Raw genomic sequence first — 27,445 nt, 5'->3', positions numbered from 1 at the left:
AATACCGTCACATGTTGTTCAACTCATGACCGTTTGTGGGACATTTCTGTGTCCTAATTGGCGATTGTTTTTGCCGAGAAAATGCAGTCACTACACTTAACTGTAAGTCATGTAAATCCTCCCAAAAAAGAACTATATCAAATGCAAGGATTATTATTATTGTGTGCAATATCAGTTCTTGAACTCTCTGGTTAATATTACCAGTGCATTTTCACTATAATATCTAAATCCTGGAGATAAATTTGGATATGAAAACAGAGTTGCCAAAGAGCGATGCATAATTGAAAAGGAAATCAAAACAAAACATTAAATTGAAGAACAAATGGTCAAACAGAGCAACAATGGCTACAGCTGACGAGAAATAGCAGCGTCTTTGTATTGCACGGTGTGCAAATTTACCAGGAGTTTGACACCATCTCAATATTCTAACCTGCAGCATTATGTAAAGCATCTGAATATGATAGACAGAATTCAATTAACTGTGCTGATAAAATGAAATAATCTGCAAAAATATCAATCAATGCAAGGTTTTGCCATTTTCAAAAAGGAAAAAAATAAATTTCCATCGTTGTTATCTAATGGCACAGAAGTCTATTTCTTAAAAATGAATCATTGGTTTGCCAGTTCTTGATCTCCAAATAGAGCCTGAAACACTGTTGCTAAGCAATTAGGATCTTTTATTAGGATCTTTTATTGTGCTGCTGATTCCCTCATTTCCTCATTCATTGATGATTGTTACAAAACAAACATATAGTCTGGTCCTCAGCTAATCAAGAGTTTTCATTTAATGAATTAGATTTCACTTCCTATGAAGGCAAAGTTATGAAATCAAACAGCATTATATTTTTCAGATAGATTAATAGAACTGCCAGCTTCACTGGTGCACAATAAAAAAATTGAGTAATACCTGTAATGCCTTTTCTGAGAAGAGCCATTTGCCGATGAGATTGATTTCAAGCTATTTCACCTCAACAGCAGCTTCACTTTCATTTTATGTTGGATTTTGCAAGTCAGGCCAATCGCATATATTGCCTATTCTAACCATTGTTCAGGTTTATTGCCTATTTGTTTATAAAAATAATATTTGGTAAATACGATTCATCCTCTAGGATAAAAATGAAAAGATCAGATCTTGCACAAAATGCATATTTTTAATTTCAGAAGCATTTGCAAAGATACCAAATTTCAAGTAATAACAACAACATTCGGGAGAATGTCTCATAACACTTCACACAGCTAACTGGAGCCTGATTTTTTTGGGGGGCGGGGTGGTATGTGTGTGGTGTGTGTGTGGAGAGGTGGTCAAAAGCATAATTGAAAAGATAGGTTTTAAAGGTGGGTTTGAAGGTGGAGAGAACCACTAGTGACTGTCTTTGTTCGGCTTATTTTAGCAATAATACAGCTGTCCTCAAGTTTAATGATCACAGGTGCTTGTGTTTTATTCACTGTGGCTATTCCTAATTGAGTTATAAGTATTGTATACTGGTTTGTAATTAAAATAAAATGAGTTTAAGAGTTGGAACTGCTATAAATCAAACCAAATAAGTGAAAATGTTGGGAAAGAATAAAAGATTCTGTTGAACATGGGCCTTAATTAAGAAAGCACCATCCTTAATTAGGAATCCAATTATATTTGAACAGAGAAGGGAGTTTCTCCCAGTGTCCTGGCTAACAATCTTCCGGATTAATTGGTCATTCACCTCATGGTTGTTTGTGGGACTTTGCTGTGTTTGCGAAAATAGTCACTACACTTGACAGTAATTTCCTGTGAGATGTTTCAATGTGATAAGGTGCTGTAAAAATGCAGTCTTTCTTTATTTGATTTCAGAAACTATTCATAACAATGTCCAGCTGAGGGCATACTTCTACAACCTTAGGATTTCATTCCGTTTGCTGAAGTGGCTTGTATAATGACTTTCTTTATTTCAGAAATATATTCCAGCTATGAGTTGATTTTTTGTCATTATCACCAGCAATTTTGAAGTATGAAACACACTATATATTGTTATTGCAGATACAGTAGCTTGCTGAAGTTTTCTTTTAAAAAATGTTATTGAACATAATGGCTAATAATAAGAGTGACATTTGCCATGGTTGTAGGAATGATTGAAAGGAAATTTACTAGACATAAGAACATAGCATTGGACAGGACCAGAAAAGACCATTTGGTTGAACAAAAGAGAACAAAAAATCAGGTTTTCGGGATAGAGTCAAAAAGTGATTGTTTTTTCAGAGAAACAAGTAAAGTAGAGACATTCGTAGGCTTCACTGCTTCCCTCTCCTTGTTGAAGGCACATCTCAAAATGTACCTCTTTGACCATGCTTTAGGTCATCTTACCCCTCCCCACCCCAAGCTCCCACCCCAGCTCGGGTGCTCAGCGAATGTTGTTAATCACTTCGAGATGTCCTCTCGATGTGAAATGCACTACTGTATATAAATATAAGTTTTATTGTATTATCGTTTATCTTTGAATAAATTTAATTTCATGCTTTACTCAGTTTTCTTCAAAAGTAAGCAATGAACATTTCCCAGACTGACTGAATCTGGAACTGGTGGTGTGTCCAAAGTGTGTGTACTGGGGCTGCATTTCTTCATTAGAAACACGATCTAGATTAAGGAATTGAACTGGAATTTGCTGATGATACCAAATTGGAAAGCCAAAACAAATTTTGGTAATTTTAAAAGACTGAAGGAAGACATACATAGGGTAGAACTGTAGGGAGACAAAAGTGGCTAATACAGTTAAATGTAGAAAATGTGAAGTAGTACAGTTCAGAAGTACGAATAGGAAGAAATTACACATTAAATAATAACGTGTTTAGAGAAGGGACCTTGGTGTGCAGATACATGTTATTAATCTTGATAGTGGAGGTAGTTAAAGCTATAAAAGGAAAACTAAATCCTTAGAATCTTCAGTTGTACATATAGAGGCATAGAATACAAAATAAACAGCTAATATTGTACAACTACAAAACTATAGACAGGGCACAATTAAAGCATTCTGCATAGTTTTGATCACCCCATTATCGGTAGGATACAAAAACAATGGAAAAGATACAGAGTAGATATTTGTTGAAATCATTTTTGTGGAAGCAAATTCCATAGATTATTTTACAAAAGAATTAAATGGACTCATCAAAAAGAGGGAACAGAGTAGGAGAAAAGACAAATGTGATTGTCCAAAAGGCATGTTGCTTTACTGCACCATTCTGTGTTACTAGCATTCTAAATGTTCTTGTTAGGAGTAAGACTGCATTCTACCACTGTTAAGTTGCCAATTAAAATCATCATTAAATATTTCAATTTATTTTAAGAAGAGCACCACTCTTGCCGCTAAACCACCCAATGGAACATGAAATGTGGGCGGGCTGAGTGAGCTTGGTGTGACCTACTTCCCAAGCAGCTCAGTGTTCAGTCGTAGCTGCGAGAGTGGCTCTATATTACAGCAAATAGTTTGTGTGACCATTACCAAAGTAATCCTCTTATGAAAATCACATATTTGAGCAGTAGATGTATTAAGGGTGCAGTGAAAGGGAGAAGCATTCAGATTAAAGATTCGCTGCGCTCTGAAAAACTGATGGAACAGCTCATTGGGCTGAATGGCCTCTTCTTGTTCCTATAGTTCTTTCAAAGCAGTTGAGCCAGAGGGAGGATGTGTTGGGTGTGCTTGGTGTGCTCCTCCCTGAGCTATCTGACCTTTGGCATTCCCTGCAATGGCTTGACTGAGATTGGTAAATTGTCATGGGGAGAATTGTGCATTCTATCCTGAGTAATACCACTTTGTTCTCTGACAACTCTGACCAATGAGTAATAATAATAATAATCTTTATATTTGGTATAGCGCCTTTGCATGCTGTCGAGCTGTCTCAAAGCCCTTCATAAGATAAACTGTAAAGTGAATAATGTGTTTTGTGGGCAAACACAGCAGCTAGTTTGCACAGAGTAATGGCCCACAAACAGCCATGGAGTTAGTGACCAATTTTATTTCAGGGATTATTGGCCAGGACACCAGGATAAACTCCTTTCTTTTTTTGAATAGTGCCATAGGATCTTTAACATCCATCTGAACAGGCAGACAGGACCTTGGTTTCACATCTCACCTGGAGGACAGCACTTCCAACAATGCAAAACAGCCCTAGCACTGCATTGGAGTGTCAGCTCTTAGACTATGTGATTCCAAGTCCTGACTTGGGACTTGAACCCATATCCTTCTGACTCAGAGGGGTGAATGCTACCACTGAGCCAAGTTGAGTAGGTTTAATGCACTACACTGCCAATCTCCACTTTTCACATTTCCAAGATCTTTGACACAATGGGGCTTCTTCTGTGCAGCAAAAAAAATTAAACTATGGTTTGCATTTCCAGCAACAATTTTCTATTTACTTAGAGAGGCAAAGCACTTTGACTACTTTGGGTTTAGAATGCAGCTTGAAGTCAATAATAATAATAATCCTTGCATTTGATATAGCACTTTTCACATCTTCCAGACGTCCCAAAGCGCTTCACAGAATATACTGTAAAGTGAATTGACTGTATATTTGTGGGCGAACACGGCAGCCAATTGCACACAGCAGTGTCCCACAAACAGTCATGGATTTAAAATGATCAATTTATTATTGTTTTGTCATTTTGGAGGAATTATTATTAGGCATGTGGAGTAAGGAAACTTGCCCAAGGTTTCGCCCTGCCTGGAATTGAACTCAGGTCTCTCACTTACAAAGCGAGTGCTCTAACCACTGAGCTACAGGACTCCACGTTACTCCAATGTTACTTTTCAAAACAAATTCAAATATAGTATATATTTACTTTGCTTCTATTTATGCACCAATTGCACCTTTTTGACCCAGGTTTAAAAAGAGCCCCTAAACACTTAAAATAAGACACACTGAACAATCGTTATTGTGGTTTCATGAATTACCTTACACTGAGTTTCCTTTTTGAGCTCCAGTTTAATCTACTTTAAAAAGAATGAAGAAGCTCATCAAAACCAGCGCAGTCCTAAAGTACACTGCATGGATTTTACAAGACCAATAAAGTTTTATCTGCATTTAGCAAAATATAGCTATTTTCTTCAGTATTGACTGGAAGCTGGAGTGGGAATCCTAGTAAAGAATTTCACATTCTGCCTGTTAAGGTTATTGGACACCAATGGAGACTAATTTCGTGAGAAAATCAGTTCTCACCATCTTGAAGCCTGACTGCAACCAACTCTTGCATTGTGCAGCATGCCAGCAATGGAGACACTTTATTGAAAGACTGGTTAAGCCAATTGAAACTGAAAGTTGTGGCTGTTTCAAAATGGATAATAACAATAATAATCCTTGCATTTGATATTGCACCTTATCATGTTAGTAAGATGTCTCACAAAGCTTCACAGGATGAATGAAGTCATATAACGTAGAGCTACATTGACATTGGTGTTGCTTGAGGGTGAGAGCCTTCAGCTTTGCTTGCAGTATTTTAAAAAAGGCTGAATTAGAACAATAAATCTCATCAGTGCAACCAGCATTGTCAAAGGCAAGGTTTCTGAAGTATCTACACTCCATAATAAAGACTGTGTGATTGAAGTTATTCAGCAGAGCAAGTGTTCAAGACATCTTCTTTCATTCAAACGACATAGAGTGTTTCTTTCAGACACAGGCAAAATCTTTGTATGTCAAATTAGAAAAGACTGGCAACGGCAAGATTATGTTTTAAAAATTATGAGAATGTATATCATATGAGTTCATTGTGTAGGCCAGTGGTGGCCAATCTTTATGATTGGCCAACAAAATAATTATTCTTAATTGAATATTTCTTGATTTATGCCATAAATCAAATCAAGAAAAAACTGAAAACACTCTACTGATCGAACATGGAATTAACTAGACTTGTGCGAATGTTCGTTGGGGACTGCATCATCACAGACTTGTGGTCCACTTCTGGCCTGTAGGCCACAGGTTGGCCACCAATGTTCCAGGTAGTCAGTCAAGTGCAGTACAGTGGGGTGTGCACTGCACTTTTGGAGGTGTTGGCTTTTTGATGAGACGTTAAGTAAAGGCTAGGTTCTGGCTCCCTGTTCATATGGGCTTAAAGATCCTGTGATACTATTCAAATAGAGGAGAGAGTTTCTTATTGAGTCCTGCCCAAGAATTCTCCAGATTCTCCAGATAAATTGGTCATTCACTTCTAAGCTTTCAGGACGCTACCCTGTGTGAAGAGCGCTATATAAATGCAAGTTGTTGTTATTGTTAGCTGTGTGTGGGATTTTGCCCCCTGCAGATGGCTGCTGCATTTGCCTACAAAAACAGTTGCAATGTTCGACAGTTATTAGCTGTGAAAAATGCTTAGCAACATTTTCTTCCATGATCCTTGAACCATCCGACCAGTGGGAGAAGAGCAAGAGCAGCAAGAGTAAGGTATTCTTCCTGGTTGTGACATGTCTCATTTCTCCTTGGCACCTGCCATTGATAAACACACTTGCCATATGGTGAGCCAGTTCTTACCAATCTAAGTTGCTAACACAGTGGGGCACCAGTACACTAGGATGCTGCCCTACCATTTTTGAAGACATGTTTTGAATCATGTTGCTGCTTTCAGACAATGCTTGAACAGTGTGGAGGAGAGACATTGGAGAGTTCAGTAAAATAGGGTGCTGAATGGAACAGTTTGCTTGACATAATATGTTTGAAAGCAGAGCAGTAACAAACTTCACTTTTTCCTCAATCACTAGTTTGAAAGAATAGTGAGTGAAATGACTCCTCACATAATTATATAGCATAATTAAAATGCATCTACATGAATAAATATTACAAAAATATGAATAATAAATGCAGGCACACATCTAGCAACAGACTATGCCAAACCCAGATGGGACTGAAGTACCCTCCAAGCCGTGAATTGCTATAGTGAGGGCCATGATTGTTTGGTTTGAAGGATAACAGGGAATGAGAATTTTGGAATGAGTGATTGAACCACAAAGATCCTGCCAGTGAACCAAAGATCAAACCTGAAGATTTCTGCCATCAAAATCCTCAGGTAAAACTACATGCAGTGGTATTCCGTGCAGAGACAACAATTATGAATTATGCTGGAAAACTGAAGGACAAACCTATGTTTTAATGTTTATATCTCTTCATTTCAGCACTAGAATCCAACCTTTCCTTGAGCTCAGTAGTGGTTCAGAACTGGTAGTTTGTGTCCCTTATGAAGAAAAACTGAGATTAGAGGTCAAATCAGACTTCCTGTTCTTATGGCAATCAGTAACATTTTTAATTTATATTGTGCATTTGATATCGGGAGGACATCCCACAGCACTTAATAGTACTGGCTGGGCACCCAAACTGAGGGTGGGAGCTGAAGGGTTTGGGGAAAGGAAAGATGACCAAAAGCGTGATCAAATTGTGACAGATAGAGCTCGAGCTAAAAACGTAAATGAGTACATTTCAAAAGCAGAAAATACACATGGAAAATTAATCAATACTTTTATTTGATGCAGTGCCTATCAAGTCGAAAGGTCTCAAAACTCTTCATAGGCTACTGTTAATCCTGTGATTGTGTATTCACAGGCAGAGATAATAGACAGATAAAATAAATGATACAAATATCCATTTATAAAAAAGTATTGAATTTAGCAGGTGTCATATATACTTTATTGAATCTTGGTAATTATAGACCTTGTTTGCTGTGAAATATTATATTTCTATTAGGATTTCTGTAAACAGATTAGGGAAGTAATATCACAAATTTGTTACACTGTACCTCAGCCCATTTGATGACTGCTGCTGCAACTAAATTTAAATAAAAAATCCTATTGAACTAAATATTATCCTTTAAGAAGCTGTTAGAGTGTGAAATGTAATTGGCATGCAAAGGATCTACAATATTTAATGTTTGGGCAATGAATCGTGCTTAATTTAGAAATGAAGGTTTCAGTCTGGCTGGGTTCGCAAAATTTTCACCTCTGAGTCAGCGGTTTGTCGATTCAAATCCCAGTTTAGGCTGGCACTCCAGTGCAATCCAGGTGTTGTCCTTTGGATGAAATATTAAACTGAGGACCCATGTAACTGTTCCAGTGGATGTTAAAGATCCCATTGCATGATTCAAAATGAGAAGGGAGTTCTGGCCTATAATCCCCAGATGGAATTGGCCATTCACTTTATGGGTGCTTCTGGGACATTGCAGTGCGCAAATTGGCTTGCTTCCATGTTCACCTTCAAAACACAAAGTCCTGCTCAGGCTTATAGTTGCTGCTTTAGAGAATATCAATTTATTCAAGTCAAGTTGCTGTCCTTCAATATGGCTTTGCAAGCCCCTGATCTGAGAGCTACAGATTTAATGCCAGCTGCAAAAGAAATTTGAGAACCAGAGCTTGTGCAACGTGTGTCATTCATGGCCACCATCTTTGCAGACCAATGATTGCCAGAGTTGATACTTTGTTTTGAGCTCAAATGCACAGAATACCAGCCCAACTGCACAGTTAACTCAACAGTTAGTATTGGAAATCCTTGCAACTGCCCAACAAGATACAAAAAACCTTCCTGAATGTCTCAGTGGGTATGGGCAATACATAGCACAGTATTAATAGAGCTCAGGTCAGTGTTGAGTGAACTGATTTGAGTGAGGCAATAGTCAGAGGGAGACAACTGTTTGAACATGGCCCGTCCATGGGCTATGAGCCCAACCTTTAATTTAGGCCCATAGCAGATTCCATCATCACCCTGGAATGGAGAGACTGCCCCCTCTCCTAGGCATTTATTTCTATCATAACTACATATTAAAATAATGTTAAGTTTTAGATTTCAGGCCTGACTTCTCCATTTCCTTCCTCAACCCACTTGGCTCCCACAACCAGATTGGGTACCCAGCAAAGTGTAAAACACTTTAGGACATTTTCCTGATGTGAAAGGAGCCATATTAATGTAGATTGTATACTATTTTATGCTTGCTCCTGGCAGCCTTTGCTATTTAGCTGGGTAAAGCTTAGGTATTCAATTTAATGCTGGGGAATAATATCTATACTGACATTTTACCTGAGCTTGACTGGGTATCAAATTTATGGCCACAATTTAGAGCTGTGACCTTTCACTTCTGTGCAATGGTTTGAGAATGGGCTCCATGCAGCTCAAAAGTTTTTTTTCATCCTTGTGAAGGAGTTAATGAATCTGAGGTGCTGCTCTGAACTTCAGCTGAACTGCCCTTGACTGTAAGTGACAACTGAACAGGGGCTTCTAATTAACTGATCAGGCCCATCAATACACAGGAATGATGTGGGTTGAGAATATAAGCAAACAGCCCTAATAAGAGTGGATATCATATCCAGAGAGTGTACTCTCATTCTGCAGTTAAGTGTTTCTTACTTGATCCACTCACTATTACAATAAATCTAACTCCCATTAGACTGTTCAATATTTCTACTTCCAAACACGTTATACTAACTAATTAGACTTACCTTTTCAGAGGAAGCCCATTGCAGGCAATTTGCACTCTGGTGCACTGACAACACAAGCAGCATTGTGAGGCTACTAGTGCTTTTAACCACTGTTTAAAACCCAGTCGAAGTGCATATAGTGGTAATTAGCATATTTAGGATTAAGTAGGTTTGCCATCCTCTAATCATTCTCTAATTCAGTAAGAACCATCTCTCTTCAATGCTGGACATTAATCACAGTTGTGAGAGCATGAATATTACATAATAACTAATTACATTCTACAGAATTAACAGACCCTCATCAGTATGAAATGCAAATGGTCAATATGTGTCATCAGGCTGTTCTGTTGAAGAGAAACATAAATATACTGCATAATTTACTGATTGTATTAGCATAGAGAAGGGCACAGTTAGAAATGTTTTCAATCATTAAGTGGTTTAATGCACAGAATAGTCAGGACCAAAGACGGTCTGTCTCTTTTGTTCTGAGTAATGTTCATACAAGAAGACACATTTGCATTCAAAACCACCGTAAACTCTTAAATTAAAACTAAAATGAATCATCTTCTGGTTTTAAAACTAGAATTTTTCCATGTACTTAAAATAATAGTGTAAATTATATCTTCATCTTTGCATAATCGAGATGCAAGTATCAAAGAGCTAGGAGCTGGATAAATATTTAATCGGTATTTTCATGCTTTTGAAATTAAGGCTACATGGCCACAAAATGGTGAGATTAGTAGATGAAACAAAAGTCAGTGAGCTGCAGGAAAACAGCCACCACCAGGATTTCAAAACAAAGAGACGCTGTAAACTGCACCAAGTATTGGGTATTTAGACCGCCACCTTATGCAAGCTTGCACATTTTGTTTGAAAATGTAAAAAGATGTTTCTGATTTATTCAATACAATGCAATTTATATTTAGCAAGTGTGTTCCACATCAGTAAGACATCTCAAAGCACTTGACAATGCTAGATGGGTACCTGAGCTGGTAGGTGGGCACTGAGGGGTTTGAGAAGGGCTCCACGACCAAAAGCCCAGTCAAAGAAGTGCATTTTTTGAGAGATGCCTTGAATGAGGTGAGGGAAGGATATTCATACCATTTTCAGGTGCAGGAAATCTAAAAAGAACTGAATCACCTGTCTTGTGAAACTGAGTGTTGCCATTTTAATGACCAATATGATTTTGAATGTACAGCACATAAGCCTGCTTGGTCAAGAACTAGAGGAAGTAAAATTAAAACCTCACTCGGTTTGATTTCAGGTCAATAAAATACAAAGACAGCATAGTTTGTGATAATCGCAAACTGCCTCTTAATACCACAGCTCAGTGATGGGCAGAATATTCTGTCATTTCACTGAACCAAATGCTGTAGCAAGGCAAACATTGCCTTCAGACAAACATTACCATCAAAGAGATGGATGTTAAAAATCCCATTCTACCTTTTGGAAAGAAAAGGGAGTTTTTCCTGGTGTCCTGGCCAACAGTCCCTCAAATAAAATTGATCATTCACTTCGTGGCTGTTTGTGGGATATTGTTGTTTGCAAATTGGTTGCCATGTTCCCCTTTAATATACATAGTAACACTTTACAGAAAATCCTGTGAAACACTTTAAAACATCCTCCTATCGTGAAAGTCACTATTATAAAATACAAGGATTATTATTAATAGTAATAAACAGGATACATATTAACAATCATACACTATGAATAAATATTTTCTTTTGCATATCTGCAATATCTATACCTCTCATTTTTTTTCTGTTTCTTTCCCTCCTTCACTAATGGTCCACAGAGTGAATGGTGTCTGCTTGTGTAAGTGCTGTTTGGGCAGGGGATACACTAGATTGACAACTTTGTGCAGTATTAGAATTGTGAGGGGTGTTGTCCTTCTGGTGAGACATGAAACCAATGCCCCATTTACTATTCTTAAATTGATATTAAAGATCCTATGACACTATTGGCAAAGAGAAGGGACTTTTTTCTAGTTGTGTCTTGGTCAACCTCCAGATAATATTGGCCATTTATCTTATGGCTGTTTGTGAGACTTTGCTGTGTGCAACATGACTGCCATGTTTGCTTATAACAGTCACTATTTTTAACAGTGATTACTGCAAAGTACTTTGAAGTCTTTCAATGTATAAGGTGCTATAGCGTGCATTTATTTACAAATGTTTTTAACATTGGAAATGGTTGGTACCACTATATCACTGTCAACGGTCCATTGATCATGCCCAGAGAAACAGCCCTGGTCAAAGTGACAAATGACATTCTGTCCACCTGCAACTAGGGTTCCCTCTGCCTCCTCGTACTCCTCTCACCGCAACCTTCACGGCTCTGTCCTTGAATGGTTAAGATCGTACTTTTCACATTGCCTCCACTTCATCTCCACAAACAATTTCTCCTCTAGCCCCCAGACCGCCTCGTGCGGCATTCCTCAGGGCTCTATCCTTGGTCCCCTCCTCTTCAATATCTATATGCTCCCTCTTGGTGGCATCATCCACAGACATGGGGTCAACTTTCACATGTATGCGGACAACATCCAACTGCACCTCTGCCTCCACCTTTGACTAGGCCCACTGCTGTCCTGACAGAATCTCTGTCAAGATGAGAGCTAACTTTCTTCAGTTGAACGTCAGCAAGACTGAGGACTTCCTGATTGACTCCCCTCAGTGCCTCCACACCTCAGGAGCTGACAGCATCACCATCCATGGTTGCACACTCCATCTTGCTAAGCCAGTCCAGAACCTTGGCGTCTTGTTCGACTCTCATCTATCCTTTCCACTCCACATCTGTGCCATGACCCGCTCTGCCTTCCCCCACCTCCACAACATGCCCGGCTCCGCCTCTGTCTCACTCCGCAGGTCCCCGAAACCCTCATGCACGCATACATAACACCAGGCTTGACTATGCAAACTCCCTGCTTGTCGGCCTCCCCAACTTCTCCCTCCATAGGGTGCAGATCATCCAGAATTCTGCAGCCTGTGTCGTTTCCCGCACCAGGCTCCATGACCTTTCACCCCCATCCTCGCCCGACTCCACTGGCTTCCCAACACACAGAGGATACAGTTCAAGATCCTGGTCCTCACCTTCAAAGCCCTCAATGGTCTTTCTACCCCCTACCTCTGTGACCTACTAACCCCTTACCAACTTGCGCTCAATGGCTCCAGCCTACATCACGTCCCCAGCCTTGCTCGCCCCACCATTGGTGGGCAGGCCTTCTGCCACTCTGCCCCCACTCTCTGGAACTCCATCCCACAGTCCCTCCACGTCACCCCCTTGCTCGTCTCCTTCAAGACCCATCTCAAGACCTTCCTCTTTGACTGTGCTTTCGATCACCCTGCTTTCCCCCTGCCCTCTCCAATCCCGAGGTCCAAAGCACTGACTGTCCAGTGCCTTGGGACATCCTCCTGCTGTGAAAGGCCCTATACAAATGTATTTTTGTTGTTGTTGTTGATGATCAGTTTAGTCTTGGGTCATCAGACCAGTGTTAATATTGATTTTCCTTTTATTTTAATAACACACTTTTCAGTTCTCAACCTCATTGATATTTCTTCACTTGTATTTCAATGATGACCAATGCATCTTCTATTAGATGTGACTTGTGAGAGGCACAGCATTGATATTCTGAACATTATGCCATGTAATTGTAAGGGAATAGAGATTTCACCCTTTCATATTCAGAAGGCAATGTCTCAATCTTTCCCATGCCAGTCTCATAAATTGGAGTCATATGGCTTTTATCAGAATTCTAGCATAGAATGATCAGTAAATGACTGAGAGATGCTTCTTTGCTATTTAGCATTAAGAAGCAATTTAGGCTGCACCTCCCTTTCATATATGTGTTATAATACAATTAATCCAACCCTTAAATATTGATATTGCCATACTTTTGTCAATGTAAAAAATACATATTATGGTAGCTATATTGAGATTGATGTGTGAAGTGTTGTTCCAATGATGAACTGTAAAATTAGATCTTGTTTGAGAAAAAAAGGATTTGCGAAACAGGAGGGATTTGCCAATATAAAGTAATTTAGGAGGAGATTTTATTGTTTTGGGATTCATTCTCACTTAAGATAAAAATCTTAACTGATTAGGTTATCATGGAATCATTGCTGACACTTTACTGCCTCCAAAGTGACTCAAAATATTACATTTTCCTGCACTGTCACTCCTTTCTTTAACGTTTTAATAAATGAAACTACTCAGATGCATACACGTATTTTCATAGATCATTAGTCAAGCATCCCTTCATCATTTCCATCCGCACGCAGAGCTACCAATAAACTGGAAATGAATTAAGCTTTGAATTACACAAGGGAGCTGAGCTTATTCACCATTACAAAGTATGGCTGCACAGACCAAGTAATGCATTTCAGGGCAACTTTAGAAACAAAGTGAAACCTTACTACCCTTCCTTAGGTTTGGCTGCTCTTTGATCCGTTCCCACACCTATCCTAGTGCAGTTCTGGAATGGAATGCACTCCAAATCCACTTCCAATGTTTTTAGGAAGCAATCTGCTATATACTGCAGAAGAGCAGATCTGAATTATTTGATTCCTCATATCCCTTCTCTCCCTTTCTATTTTCTGTGAGGTCAGGAATACTGGGTTTGAATTGTATTCTAACGCTACATGGCACAGCACATTGAAAAACCAAGGTGAGGAAGTAAGACAAAACTTCTGCACTACCAAAACTCAATAAAAAGAGGAAAAAGAGGTAAAAAGGCAAAAAGGAAGAAAGACGTAAAGGAAAAACAAAAGAAAGAAATGAATACAAAAGGGAAACAGCTGATTTTGCAAATTTATAGGTGTGTGGTTAATGGGGCCCAAGGCACTTTTCTTATTCTCACATTCAAACCTTTGAGGCAAATAGTGGCACTTGTGTTTCAAAGAAAAAATAGGTGCCATATCAAATACAAGGATTATTATTATTTTAGCTGTGCATGGACCAATAATTATGTATGTTGCAGAGCTAATTAGAACTTTTTTATTTTTATGAAAACAAAAGAATTTTTAATCTAAAAAAATCATCTTGATCATTCCTTGAGGCTGTCTTGTGAGGTATCTAACATGTACTGGTTCACTGGCAGGATTTTTATAGGATTGCAATAGACATTTGGGGGAAAAGGGGATTTAATTTTGTGACTTGTCTTCAGGTACTGGGGCCAAATTTTCTTATTATTTTAGAAAATAATTGCAGAAACCCTAATGCGTTTCTCATAAATGCTTATTTCGGTTACATAAAAATTGTTACTGCCTAACAAGCTAGGCATAAAGAGGCTGCATGTTTAGGCAGAATAGTTACCTGATGCATAAGTACTGCAAATTCATAAAAAAAACACATTAGCAGTGTTCTGAAGAATTGGAAATTGTGCATATATATATTTACGTAGTATTAGAGGGTAATTTAGTTTATTTTTAACTAATATTAACATATTGGCATTTTTAATATCTCGTGTTGCTGCGAGCATATTTGTTTCCAGAAAAAAAACATTTGTTCCAGCTGTGAAACTCTCTTTAGCCCGAGAAGCCGAATTCATTTCCATTCACTCAGTCTTGTCTGCAAACATGACATACGGTGCTTGAAACTGTTTATTTCCAAATTCAGACCTGTTCTGCATCAATCATCAGCTTCAATTACCAGCATTCCTCAGCCAAACCATCAGCCAGTCTGACACCGGGGTCCAACCTAATTCCCACCTTCTCCAAAGTCAAGAGCATAATGTGCAGATAAAAAAGGTGGAAAATAGCTTTGTGTTCATTAGCATGCGGAGCCTGGCTGATCATTTGCTTGCCGCAAATGAAAGTTCTGACACTCAGAGCCTCCTGGAATATGAGAAAAGTCCTCTTCAGACTGTATGATGTCCTTACTGGATAGGAAAGGTCATCAAAAAGGCAGGCTGTGACCTTGCTACCCATTCTTCATGACTAGTCTATTGATTCCAGGAACACCTCATTACATGCAGGATCTACATATTATTCCCATGTTCGGTGAGTGAATTGTTTACAAGTGTCTTTATCATGTAAAAACCCCTTTCAGATGGGCCAAGGCCACACTCATTTGTCTGCGACCTGCCAATTAGATGTTATCCGATATGTGACTATTTGTCCTGATCTTTAACCAGGTCTGCTGCCCTGCATCAACATAGACCCATTACTGGAACCTATAAATGCTGCCTGTGAAATCATCCATTAGCTTGCCAATGTGTAAGTCATTGTCGCCGCCACTGCTAGCAGGCAGAGGGTTATTGCTCAATCATCTCCTAAGCACAAGGTTTATTATCAGGTTTGAGAAAGCGCTTTCTATTGCCAACATTGATTCCTACCCCACCAGCAATCAATATACATTGTATATTATTAATACTCTACGTGAATATTGCTGCACATCTTGCGTGATGTTTATCCTGCTCTCTCAGCTGTTCAATCTTTGTGGTCCATGAGACAGCTTTGGAATACTGAATTCCTTCTTCACAATGCGGTACATGAAAAAAAATGCAAAGTTTATTCTGTCAAATATTTGCAAAAATCAAATTCAAACAAAACTAAAATCCTTCTTGTTATATTGAAGCAAAGTGGTGGAGTACCTAGAACCAGTGGGATTAAAGGTTATGTTAAATCTCACTTTAGGCAGACACTCCAGGGTGCAGGACTGGAGGAATGGTTTAATGTCGGAAAGGCCGTCTTTCAGACGAAGTGTTAAAGCAAAGCCCGTCCACCTGTTCTTCAGATAGATTTTAATGATCCCAGGGTACTACTGTATTCCAAAATAACAGGAAATTTCTTTTGATGTCCTGTTAACAATCCACTAGATTAATTTGTCTCCACCTCATGGTTGTTAGTGGGACCTTCCTGGTCCAAATTGGCTACAAAAACAGTTACTCCATTTGACAGTAATTGCCTTTTGAGATATTTTCATGTGATAAAACACAATTAAAAACATACACTGGATTAGGATGCTGCTTATACATTTCAACTGGGAGATTCTCATTCTGACTTTCAAATCCCTCCAAGCTCTTACCCCACCTGACCTCTGCAAGCTCCATCAGCCTAACTTTCCACCTATTTATTTTGTTTCAAAAGCTCAGGGCTACTGAACATTCCTCGTCCTCCAACCTATGATTGATGGGTGAGTTTTCAGCCACTTTGTGTCTTCATTTGATTTCAAGATCCTCATCCTCACCTACAAGGCCATTCACGGCCTTGCTCCCTCCTACCTCTCCGACCTACTATCTCCCTACCTACCTGCCCGTACCCTCCGTTCCTCCGGCTCCGGTCTGCTCCACGTCCCCCGCCCCAATCGCCCTACCATCGGTGGTCGGGCCTTCAGCCTCTCAGCCCGTAGGCTCTGGAACTCTATCCCCCAGTGCCTTCGCCGCTTCCTCCCTTTCCTCCTTCAAGGCCGGTCTCAAAACCTTTCTCTTTGACCGAGCCTTCAGCTCCCCTCTCGACTCTCTTCCCCCTCCTCACTCCCTCCCTTCCCTCCCCTCACCCTGACCATTTCCCCCCTCCTCTCTCCCTCCCTTCCCTCCCCTCACCCTGACCATTTCCCCCCTGCTCGGGTCATGACCCAACTGTGCAGCGCCTTGGGACGTCCTCCTGACGTGAAAGGCGCTTTATAAATGGAATGCTGTTGTTGTTCATAATAATCTTTGGATTTGATATAGCACCTTATCACGTTGCCGAGATGTCTCAAAGCACTTTCCACCTATTTATTTTGTTTCAAAAGCTCAGGGCTACTGAACATTCCTCGTCCTCCAACCTATTTTGCACAATTTTGCACACAGCAATGTCCCACAAACAACTGTGAAGTGAATTTTATTTGGGGCAATTGTTGGCTAGGACACAGAGAAAAATTTCCTTCTCTTTTTGAAAAGTGCCATGGGATCTTTAACATCCATCTGAACAGAGAGAAGGGACCTCAATTTAATGTCTCATCCAAAGGACGGCACTTCCGACAATGCAACACACCCTGAGCACTGTATTGCAGTGTCAGCTTAGACTTTCTTAGACTATGTGATTCCAAGTCCTGGGCTTGATCCCTTGAGACTGCTGCCACTGAGCCAGGCTGGCACACTTCTGTCAATTGTAGTGTGGTCATAATAATGGACATTGTTGCTGTATATTTTATTGTTGAAGAAAGGTTGGAGCCCATGAGGGTTGCATGGCATGGTTTTTTTTAAAGGGAAGGTCATGTCTGATTGATTTGAATCAAATGTTCTGAGGAAGTAACCAGAAGTGTGGATAGGGGGTTATGTGTTGTATATTTGGACTTTAGGAAGGAGCTTAATGAGATATCAACAGTGACTTGTGGCCAAAATTAAGATAGGAGATTGCTGGAAATATAACAAAATAGTTATAGGAACGGGGTTGAAGTACAGGTGGCAGAGAGTGGAAATTGAAGGATGTTTTTCCATCAGCAACCATTCAATCTAAGACGAGAGATTTTGATTTTGAAAATGTTGCACCCTTATATCAGACTCTGTAGGCTCTAACTTTTTTTTGGAAGGTATTTATTTTCCATTTATTTTGATTTGTTCAGTCACTGAAAAGGACTGATATTCCACTCTCTTTGGCCATAATATGTTTATCAAAGCCAGCCTTGTGCCTAGCCTGCTCAATCAATAAATCAGCTAGTAAATATATATTTTCTACAAATAATTATTTGCTAATATTTAGCAAAAGGGCCTGGTGCATGGCCCAAAAATCATAAAAAGAAATCAACCACCTCAGATTCCAAAATGAACAAACAGAATTTCGGGTACGCCAGTGAGGGAGGAGGGAGATGTTTTCAGGAGCAATATGATTTCTACCTATTCATGTTTTAACATAGCGGATGCCACCTGCACTGGGCTGACACCTCGAGATTCAGTCTAAGCTCCCAGGCAACTTTGAATGAAGCATTTTCAATGTTATTAAAGAGCCAATTGTGTCAGTGGCTCTTCGGTAAAAACACAAACACATGATATTGGTGCACTGCTCATGAGCCAAGGCATTCATGCATAGAATGAACTGTTGGATTTTTTTCCAGCCCCAATTGAAAATACTGTGGAGCAGGCAGTAGCTTTCTCTTCTGCATTGCTATACTGAGGCATATATACTCAGGGAAAAGATTACACTAATTTTATGTGGGGAAGGGAATAGTGAGAAACTTTGGGTAGAATGCATATTGAAAAGGATACTTCAAAACAAGCTTGATAGGTGCAAAATCCTTTTCTAGTTCACTTTCTTAGATATTTTTCTGCAGGATCTGTACACCTACTTTACAACAACAACAACTTGCATTTATAAAGCGCCCTTCATGCGGGGTGGAGTCTCGGAGCACCTAACATCTTAAAACTTACAGCGCCCTCCCTTAATACAAACTGCACTAAAAGTTCATCTAAAAAGACAGATTGTTGTCCACTTAGCACTTGCTAACCAGCATTCTGTCATTCGAATAGAACAGAGTAATGAAGAGCTGTGTTTGCATTGGTGATGTGAGGAAACAATTGTAGAAGTACCTTGGAGCTCAATGAAACAATTCAGGCTCGGCTGACACTCAGATCTATTTGCTTTTTGCTATTTGCAAGTCCTCTCTCCAGTGGGTCACTTTTGCCTACTCTTTTGGGATACAAAGGCACAGCACCTCATGATGTAGTATGCTGCCTCTCAGAGGGAAAGAGGAAAATGACAATGAGATCTATCATCATACAAGGAATACCTCTTGCCAGTTGTTATGAAGTGGCATTGACAATGCCTATGGACTGGAGTTTCTGACCTTCTACTAGGAAACAAGCAATAAACAGGATACAAACAACAACAAAAAAATCGATAGAGAAGCATTTTCACTATGTTATTTGAAGCACAATCATTAAAATGGCCAGCAGCAGACAGGAAATTATTGCATTAATGCTCAGAAACTTGTGATGTTTCAAAAAAAGTAATGTCTGCAAGTTGGAGCAATAATAGATCAAATAGAAACTAGTTCATGTAATTATTTAATTAAAAAACATGTGTTCAGAAACTTTAAAATAATCCTTGCATTTGATATTACACCTTTCAAGTTGTGAGGACCTCTCATATGCTTCACTGGATTTACTGTAAAATGTAATGTATTCTGGAGGCGACTGTGGCAGCAAATTTGCACATAGCTATGTCCCACAAACAGCCATGAAATAACCTTTTAACTTGATCACCCTAACCAATTGATAACTGATTGAATTCCTTTTTTTAATGTCTTCTGTCAGCAACGTAATAACAAATAGAGTGACAGAGGAAACAAATCTGTCATACTGTTGAAATAGGTACAAATATTTCATCAGTGCGCACGGGATACACTGTTATTTGTATTATTGCATTTCTTGAACAGTAAATGTGAATTTCTCTGCCCATCCCTACAATAGTAGTAGTGTGTACAATAAGCACCATAATATCAGGCCATAGAAACGGGATTATTTTTCTGTTTGTATTGGTTTGGACCAAGAGTTGTTGTGGTCCCATGATAAAGCAAATTGAATTGCACTCCAAAATGCTCTCATCACTTGATTCAGTTGATTGTACACAACATATAGAATATATACAAGGAACTGTACCTTTGAACCCATGGACCATGTTTAGTAATATAGGAACAGGAATAGGCCATTCGGCCCATCAAGCCTGTCCTACAACTTTCAAAGATCATGGCCATTCCACAACTCAATTCCACCTCACCCTCTCTCCATATCCCTTGAAATTGAAATTCAGAAGCATACAAAAATGTTGATTGAAATGCAGTATGGTACTTCTCTTATCATGTTCCATTATGTCACAAAGATGCAATCTCCAACAATATGTAAGTCGGTCAGCAGTGTTTCAAAATGTTGTGTTTAGATCACTGGGATAGAAGATTGCAGGAATACATTAGCTTTAAACAATGTACACGTGGAACCCAGTGACCTGGAATCTGATATTGATTACTGTACAAGGAGGGAAGGACAAAAGTAGCACTGGTAACTTAAGGCATAATATGGAATGATATAGGATAATTGTCCTCTTATGCATAGGCCTGCTGGAAAGGGAACCCTATCTCCTGGTGTTTTCCCAATTGTACAGTTTTAGTAACATTTATATGCTAATTTGTTCCATTCTATAGGTGCTGCACCTGGCCACTTTTTTGGTGCAAAGTTAGTTCTAGGAGGAACTGTGTGATATAATGCTTTAAACAGTGAACTTTCAGCTCAGGGACCTTGGTTTGAATTCAGCTCAGACTAGTCAGATGGAACTCTCTTTTGTTCTTTGACTGTCTTATTTGTCTGCTGACAGTAGTGGTCCTCGATGAAATTGATTTGAATAGTCTTAACTTAGGGTTGTGCCCATTCAGCACAAGACTGCCCTTAATATGGCCCTAAACTGGTATAGTAATCTCAGTGAATTTATGTGGCAAGTGGAGAATGCCATGTGGATGTAGTAGGCAGAATGTTTCTGAACTTGGGACTAAGGCACATACAGTAGTTGGAAAGATTTTTTTTGGTCAGCCTGGAGTCTGACACATGCGGAAACCCATCACCAAACTTAAATAATATCCAAACCAGACTGAGGGTTCCACATTGTATGCCATTACACATGGAAGTTTCCCTGTGTCTGAAAAGAAGAGAAGGGCTAATCTCGGCATCTAATTTTGTTATACCTGACTGGATCCTGAAATGGAAAAGTTGTCAATTCGCCAGGACTAACACGCACACCTTGATGAGTATAAAATTCACTAAACACTTCTTAAATTTATGTATTTTTTTAAAAAATGGTTCTTTTATTTTTCAAACTTATAAATTTGTATGCATTATAGGCCTAAAATGTCATCAGCCTTTGCCTATAAGTCTTAAAATTCTTAAAATTAAGAATTCCACGGAATTAAATTCAGCCGTAATTTACAAGTCCATAACACTTTAAACACAACCAACTAAGTTGACACTGATTTTAAGACTTTTCCACAATTTTGTGTAATCTTTAATTTCAGGTGAAAATGGCCTTACGAGCTGAGTCTGGGTGAAATTTTGGGCCTCAACTTTCTTCTTCTGAAAAAATATCAAACTGCAATAACATAATGTTTGAAACTAAGCACATGCTGCAATAATTTTTTTTTGCATGCAGTTTCAACATGAAACAACAGCCTGATGGTTGATACGGTTCAACAATGATATTCAGAAAATAATGAATTTTTTTAGGGTCTCCAGCAATGAAGTCAATAAGAAGCAATTGTGAAAGTGAAGCGCAGTGTGCTATTGTCATACATCTGACATTGCACATCGTCTTAGTCCTTACAAGTAACACTCCTCACAAAGTCACCATTGCAGCTGAGATGTGCAAATGATAGTAAGCTTAAAGGTCCCTTGAGCAGACATTGGATATGTCAACTAAATGGTTTACTAAACTATCAAGTAAAAAAATCAGTTTGGTGACATACTGGTAAAATGCTCCATGCACAGCACGAATCATAGGTTTCAAACCTGACAGAGGCCAGATTCAGACAATTTTACTCTATCAGTTCTTAAGTGGATACATTATAAAGAGCAATCACAGATTTTAAAATGGCATTTGTTTAGGAAAGATGACAGTCATTTTATTGCAGTTACCCATCAGGGTATATGACTTTGAAGGGCAAATAGGAAGAAACATTGGGTTTACTATACCTCTCGCTGAGGGTCATAAAGTTTTGAAGTAGTATCTTTACAATCGGTGTATAGTACCAATAAAACCTGATTTTTCCAAATATCATGCTGTGTAAACAATTTGCACTTTTAGGATTTTAGTTGATAGAAGCACACCAACATTGTAAAAACAAATGCAATTGATAGGAAGCTATGCTTGCTATCTTACATTAGAGATGTGTTTGTAATGGTGGTGGGGGGTCGGCTAATAGATTCATTCATTTGAATATATGAAACTGGAGCCATTAGACTAGTGCGTACATTTTATTTGACGATACTTTCTTTCACTTTCAATGACTGGGATCCAATTCTCTTGCCACTTGTCAGTTTATTGGCAGAACTTGGAGAGGTAGCCGATCATTGGGGGCAGTTCAATCTGCAAGCCAAACCCCTAAAGGGTAGGATGTTCCAAGCTAAAAAATGGGAGGCTTGCTAGACAGTGCAGCTCTCTTGCCCCTGTGGGTAGTAGATATGATGATAAGATTTATAATGGGGAAATCCTGGACTAAACATTGATTGGTACCAACGTCTCATATTTTCTAGCTGGATTAGTTACAACTCCAGTTTGCAAATATTAGATTGTGAACTTGGTGTAATGGTGAATCGTGCAAGCTGGAAAACTTCAAAAAAGGCAAGTTAGCAAAACATTTTGCTTGCCAACCTTTGTTTGAACGTTGCCAGCGTGTGACTTTGAGATTTTGCAAATAAAACAAATCAGACCCAAGTGACATGCACTTAGCAGCAAGTGCATTTCTTGCACTCTGAGAAAAATAAAACTGAAATGGCACAATTCAGAGGAATATATAAAAGCCCTGTTCATAGGTTACCAGGATTTAGGATTAAGAGGAACTGAATAAAATGCCAGAATGCAAGCGATTATCTTGTGGCAGAAGGAAGATCATCAAACAATGGGCAAAGCAACCTATGTCTCTCGCTTTATCCTCCCCGTGTCCTTTTTTTACTATTACTTTAAATTTGTGCTAATCCAGTACAGAACTGTCAGGGAAGAGTAGCTGCGCCTTCCGAAGAGTACAAATATTATAAAAGCTAATGTGAACCATGCAAATTTGGAAACAAGGGAAACAGGGAGAAATGAAATTGTTTATCTGTAATAGTAATATCCTTGCATTTTGTGTATTAGCACCCATCTCACCGGGAGGATATCGGTAACTACAGGGTACTGTAAAGTGCAGCAACTGCGTGTTTTTGCGAGCAAACCCCATACGGACAATTGTGTACGTAACAAAAATCAAGCTTTTCAAACTAAACTTAAAAGTCTTGAATTGATAACAGGAATATAGATAATTTTATAGTTTAATGGTAATCTAGTAACTCTTGAAAATAAAGCCTTGTCAGTAATTTACTAGTATGCGCTGATAAAAGGTTTTCTTTGACTAGCAGTTTGATCTTTTATAATTCTCTCCTTCAACAGAGCTTCCAGTGTTCTTTCAGTCGATTGAAGTTATGTTATTGCACCTTCTAATGTGTATGTGCTGTCAGCTGTCGGCTCATACCTTTGCTGGTGTGGGAATGTCAAAGCATCCACCCACCCAATGGTTGTTTGATATGAATGGTGTCATTTGTGAATGCTCCATCTAGGAATGTCCATATGTAGGTGGAGTGCACAGAACTCTCAGTTTGGTTTGGATATTGTTAAGCCTGGTGATGGGTTTCTGCACATGTCAGACACTCAGCTGAAAAGAAAAAACTCAGTTGTATCCCGACTGAACTTAGTTCCCAGTTTGGCAGATTTGTTCTTTTAGCACCTTGGAGCAAGGACAAGAAGGGTGTACTTGATGTAATTCTTTTTTAATGTTAATTTTATGTGGTTATGACGTTTTTGAAATGCATTGGAAGGTTCATATAATAAATGAATCAAACTTGAATTGCACATTGCAACAGCAGCAACTTGCGTTTATATAAGCACGTGGGGAAGTGTCTCGTAGCGCTTTATCGCTTTAAGTATTATTATGCGTTGATGCATATGGTGCCATTTCCCTTTGAGTATTGTTTTGATCAGTCTGGTCTATGCAGGAATGCATCACCATTTTTAATAGTACAGAAGCCAGCTTGAGGGTTTCACGTGTGTGAATGCAATGCTCCCAGGAGGGGCACACCGACATTACCTAATTGTAGAGAGCGTTAGGGGCAGGATGGGGTGAGTGTGTGTTGAAATACTGCTGGTGTTTGAACAGCTCTTAGATTGCAGTTTATTTCCCCTCTTTGAGTGTGATTCACTAGTTAACTTAATGCTTACTGCGGATTTCTCTTTGGAAACGTGAAAGTGAAAACGTAAAGAAAAAAAGTGTGTTCATAGTATTGAGGAAAAAGAATTTAATGGATAAAATAGGTGTGTTCAAAACTTCTGATGACTAACTTTAGGAAATAAAATAACGAAATTTAGATGAAGTCGGTAGGTTGCTATCTTCTTCCCGATCACGTATCAAAAGTTTTAGATTCTGTGATCACTACATTTGGTCGGTATTTTATTTCCTACAATGATAGATAGATACATTCTAGAGCTACAGCAGTATATTGTGGCGATGTTTCTCAGCACTAAGTTGATTTTAAAAAAATCTGTCATTACTTTAATTTGTGTCAAACATAGAGCTGGTATATATGCTTCGTATTTCCGATTGGTGGCTAATTATTATATCTACAATATGTATGAAACCAAACAGCAATTTGACCGAAGAGATCAGAAACCCAGGTCCCACACCTGGAGAATGACTAACATACACCAAATCCATCAAAAGCTTTCCTATTTATGTGAAAAAAATTATCTTGAATAACTTAAAGAAACCTGATTTTGTAAATTAAAGGCACGAACTATGGAGTATTCATCAGCCGTAATGTAATCGGTTAGCATAATAAAGAGCGAGCACTTTTTTTTCAAGGACCTTTCCATATGGATTGGTGTCCAATCCACTAAAATACCCCAAGTGGAGATGGCAGCATTTCTAATTTCCCGTCGCTTACACATTTGGCGTCAGGAAACACACTCTGCGTGTGCATTCTATCTCATTAAAAAAGAATCAGGTCACTGCAACACTTAATTTCAAGGGCATACAATATCCTTGGTGTCTAGTAAATGAAATGCTGTCACTTTGTATATATGCTTTTTCTTTCAATCTTGGTGCGGGCTGCCTCTCGCCCCCTTTGATTGTTCAGTGCCCGAAAGGTACCAATTTCGTGTGATAGAAACTTCCAATGCTTTGGCAATTAGATTAGGAAAAGTACAGCCTAATTTGTATTGCACGGATTATTCTCCCTGGACTTCCTTTGGACGGCCTCGACTTTTAAGTGAAATATGATTACATACTGTGTTTTAGAAAATAAAACAACCAGCGTATTTGCTGCGATCAAACAAGTTTCTTTAAGTGAGAACTTTAACTTTGTACGAGGTCACCATATTCCCTTGTTAAATGTCGCTGTTCTCCCGAAATTGTTAGGGTCAAGATTGTTTAAAGGTTAACCCTAACCCCCCCATACGCACAAGTTATCACAGGTAAATGGACACTATAATGCATATGAACGAGCAATCTAATGGGTAAGTCAGATTTACACTTCGTGTATTAACCAAACTATATGTGCGCCACCTCTGAAAGATTATACACATCAGTTATTGTGGGTGAAACTCATATAGGACTGGATTGCTCTTTTTTTTTAAAACTCGTCACCTGGGTTTACCTAATTGTATGAGTTTAAATCGATTTTACGCTGGAACTGTACGCCTATAGCCAACATGGAGGCAATGACAAGGAAGACTTGCACAAATCAGCTCGTTGCTAATACGTTAAAGCATTCTTAATCACTTACTAAAATAGCTTGCTGCAAGGTTTCTGTCTAACGGGCATGTCAGAACTTTCAATGATAACCAGATAATCTGCTTGTTTTACACAGAGTAACTCCTCCTCTTGGTAAATACATAGAACAACTGTTATATCTTCCTATCAAATATGCAAAACACACCAAGAAAGCTGCAGTAATGCATTTACCCTATCGGCACATCTAGGAGGGAATTAGAATCAAGAAAAATCTGGTGTGTCTTCCCCTAATTCCTGAAATAACCCATCTATGATATACGGTAGTTTTTAAAAGATAATTATATTTGAATATGAACCATTTATTCCAAATAAATATTTTTTTCCTCCTTAACTCTATGACTCTTGTTTTCTCCCCACTAGATGCTTAAAAAGACAAGGGATTGTTGGACAAATGGCAGAAAAAACAAACCTGAAACAGGGCCTCGAGTTTACTTGTTGAACTCCCCAATAACCTCTGTGAGGAGTCAAAACCAGAGTCGCTAAAACGGGTCCTTTGCTCGATTAAGGTGAATAGAGTTTGATAAACATTATATTAGTTCGCTCTGAATTTTTCTTTAGGCTTGTGATAGTGTATAAAAACGATGCATAGTACAAAAACTGTATTTCAATAAAATTACATAATGTAGTTTTCGCTTGAACCATCTTCAGTTGGTGAAATGAATACTGAACAGGTTATAAATACATTTAAAGGCAGCTAATGTTTTCCTCAAAGATGCAACGTATGTATCAAGTACACCTCGATTACAGTTAAATTGGGTAAATAAGAGACTTATAGAATTGATTCATGTTATGTATTGATTACTGAAACTTTCCCATTATGTGTAGAAAACGTGTGCGCCTAACCCCAATAAACAAATGATCCTTGTGGTTGCTCTCGCTGTGTTATCTGAATCAAACGAATGACTGAATCCAAGGTTGTGGCGAATGGATTTCGTCAATACCCAGATAAAACCAGCTCCACATAAAACACTGTGCCAAATGTTGCAAGTCTCGCTGACTGGTCCCTGGGTAGCCAGATAATTCAGAAACTATTTGTATTAGCTGTTTATCAAATTATTAACTGCACAGATGTTGTTTGGCTGAAGAGCAGCTGAACCTCTATCTCCAAAACAGGGAGACAAAGGTCTGCAGGAATAATTGTAGATGTGCGTAGAATATTAAATTAATTTACTGCACTTAATTCTTATGCAAATCCTGACCTCTGATGCAGCATATCAATTACCTCTCTGCACAGGAAGAGGAGAGTTTCTTTTTTGTAATTCAGGAAGAAAAAAATTTAAAGCATCAGAAGCAATACTAGTCGCTGGTATTACCATATTAATTTATAACAGATGAGAAATACAGTTCTTCAGACATATGCAGCTTTAGATAGCTTTAGTGTTGGCAACAAAGACAAAAAAAATCCAAACAAGAGGCTTGCAGAAAGCTGCAGCTGTCTAAATGTGTGTGATCAGGCTGTTTCTATGTGGCTGAAGGGACTGGTCAATAAAACCTCCAGCCTCCTATTTTAAGCTTTCATCATATTTTTAATGAGGAAAAAT

General features: G+C 38.8%; 1 long non-coding RNA gene across 1 annotated transcript in view; it reads left to right on the top strand.

Moving 5' to 3' along the window:
• The window catches only part of LOC103181688, a 55,135-nt gene extending 28,423 nt beyond the window's left edge, over nucleotides 1-26,712 (top strand). Inside the window, exon 3 of the long non-coding RNA XR_488228.2 lies at nucleotides 26,265-26,712. This is a non-coding gene — a long non-coding RNA (uncharacterized LOC103181688). The remainder of the gene's footprint in view (nucleotides 1-26,264) is intronic.
• Nucleotides 26,713-27,445: the final 733 nt, after the last annotated feature.

This window comes from Callorhinchus milii, unplaced genomic scaffold (genome assembly GCF_018977255.1).
Source record: "Callorhinchus milii isolate IMCB2004 unplaced genomic scaffold, IMCB_Cmil_1.0 Scaffold3, whole genome shotgun sequence".
In the NCBI taxonomy this organism is placed as follows: Eukaryota; Metazoa; Chordata; class Chondrichthyes; order Chimaeriformes; family Callorhinchidae; genus Callorhinchus; species Callorhinchus milii.
This window is presented reverse-complemented; position numbering and strand designations above follow the sequence as displayed.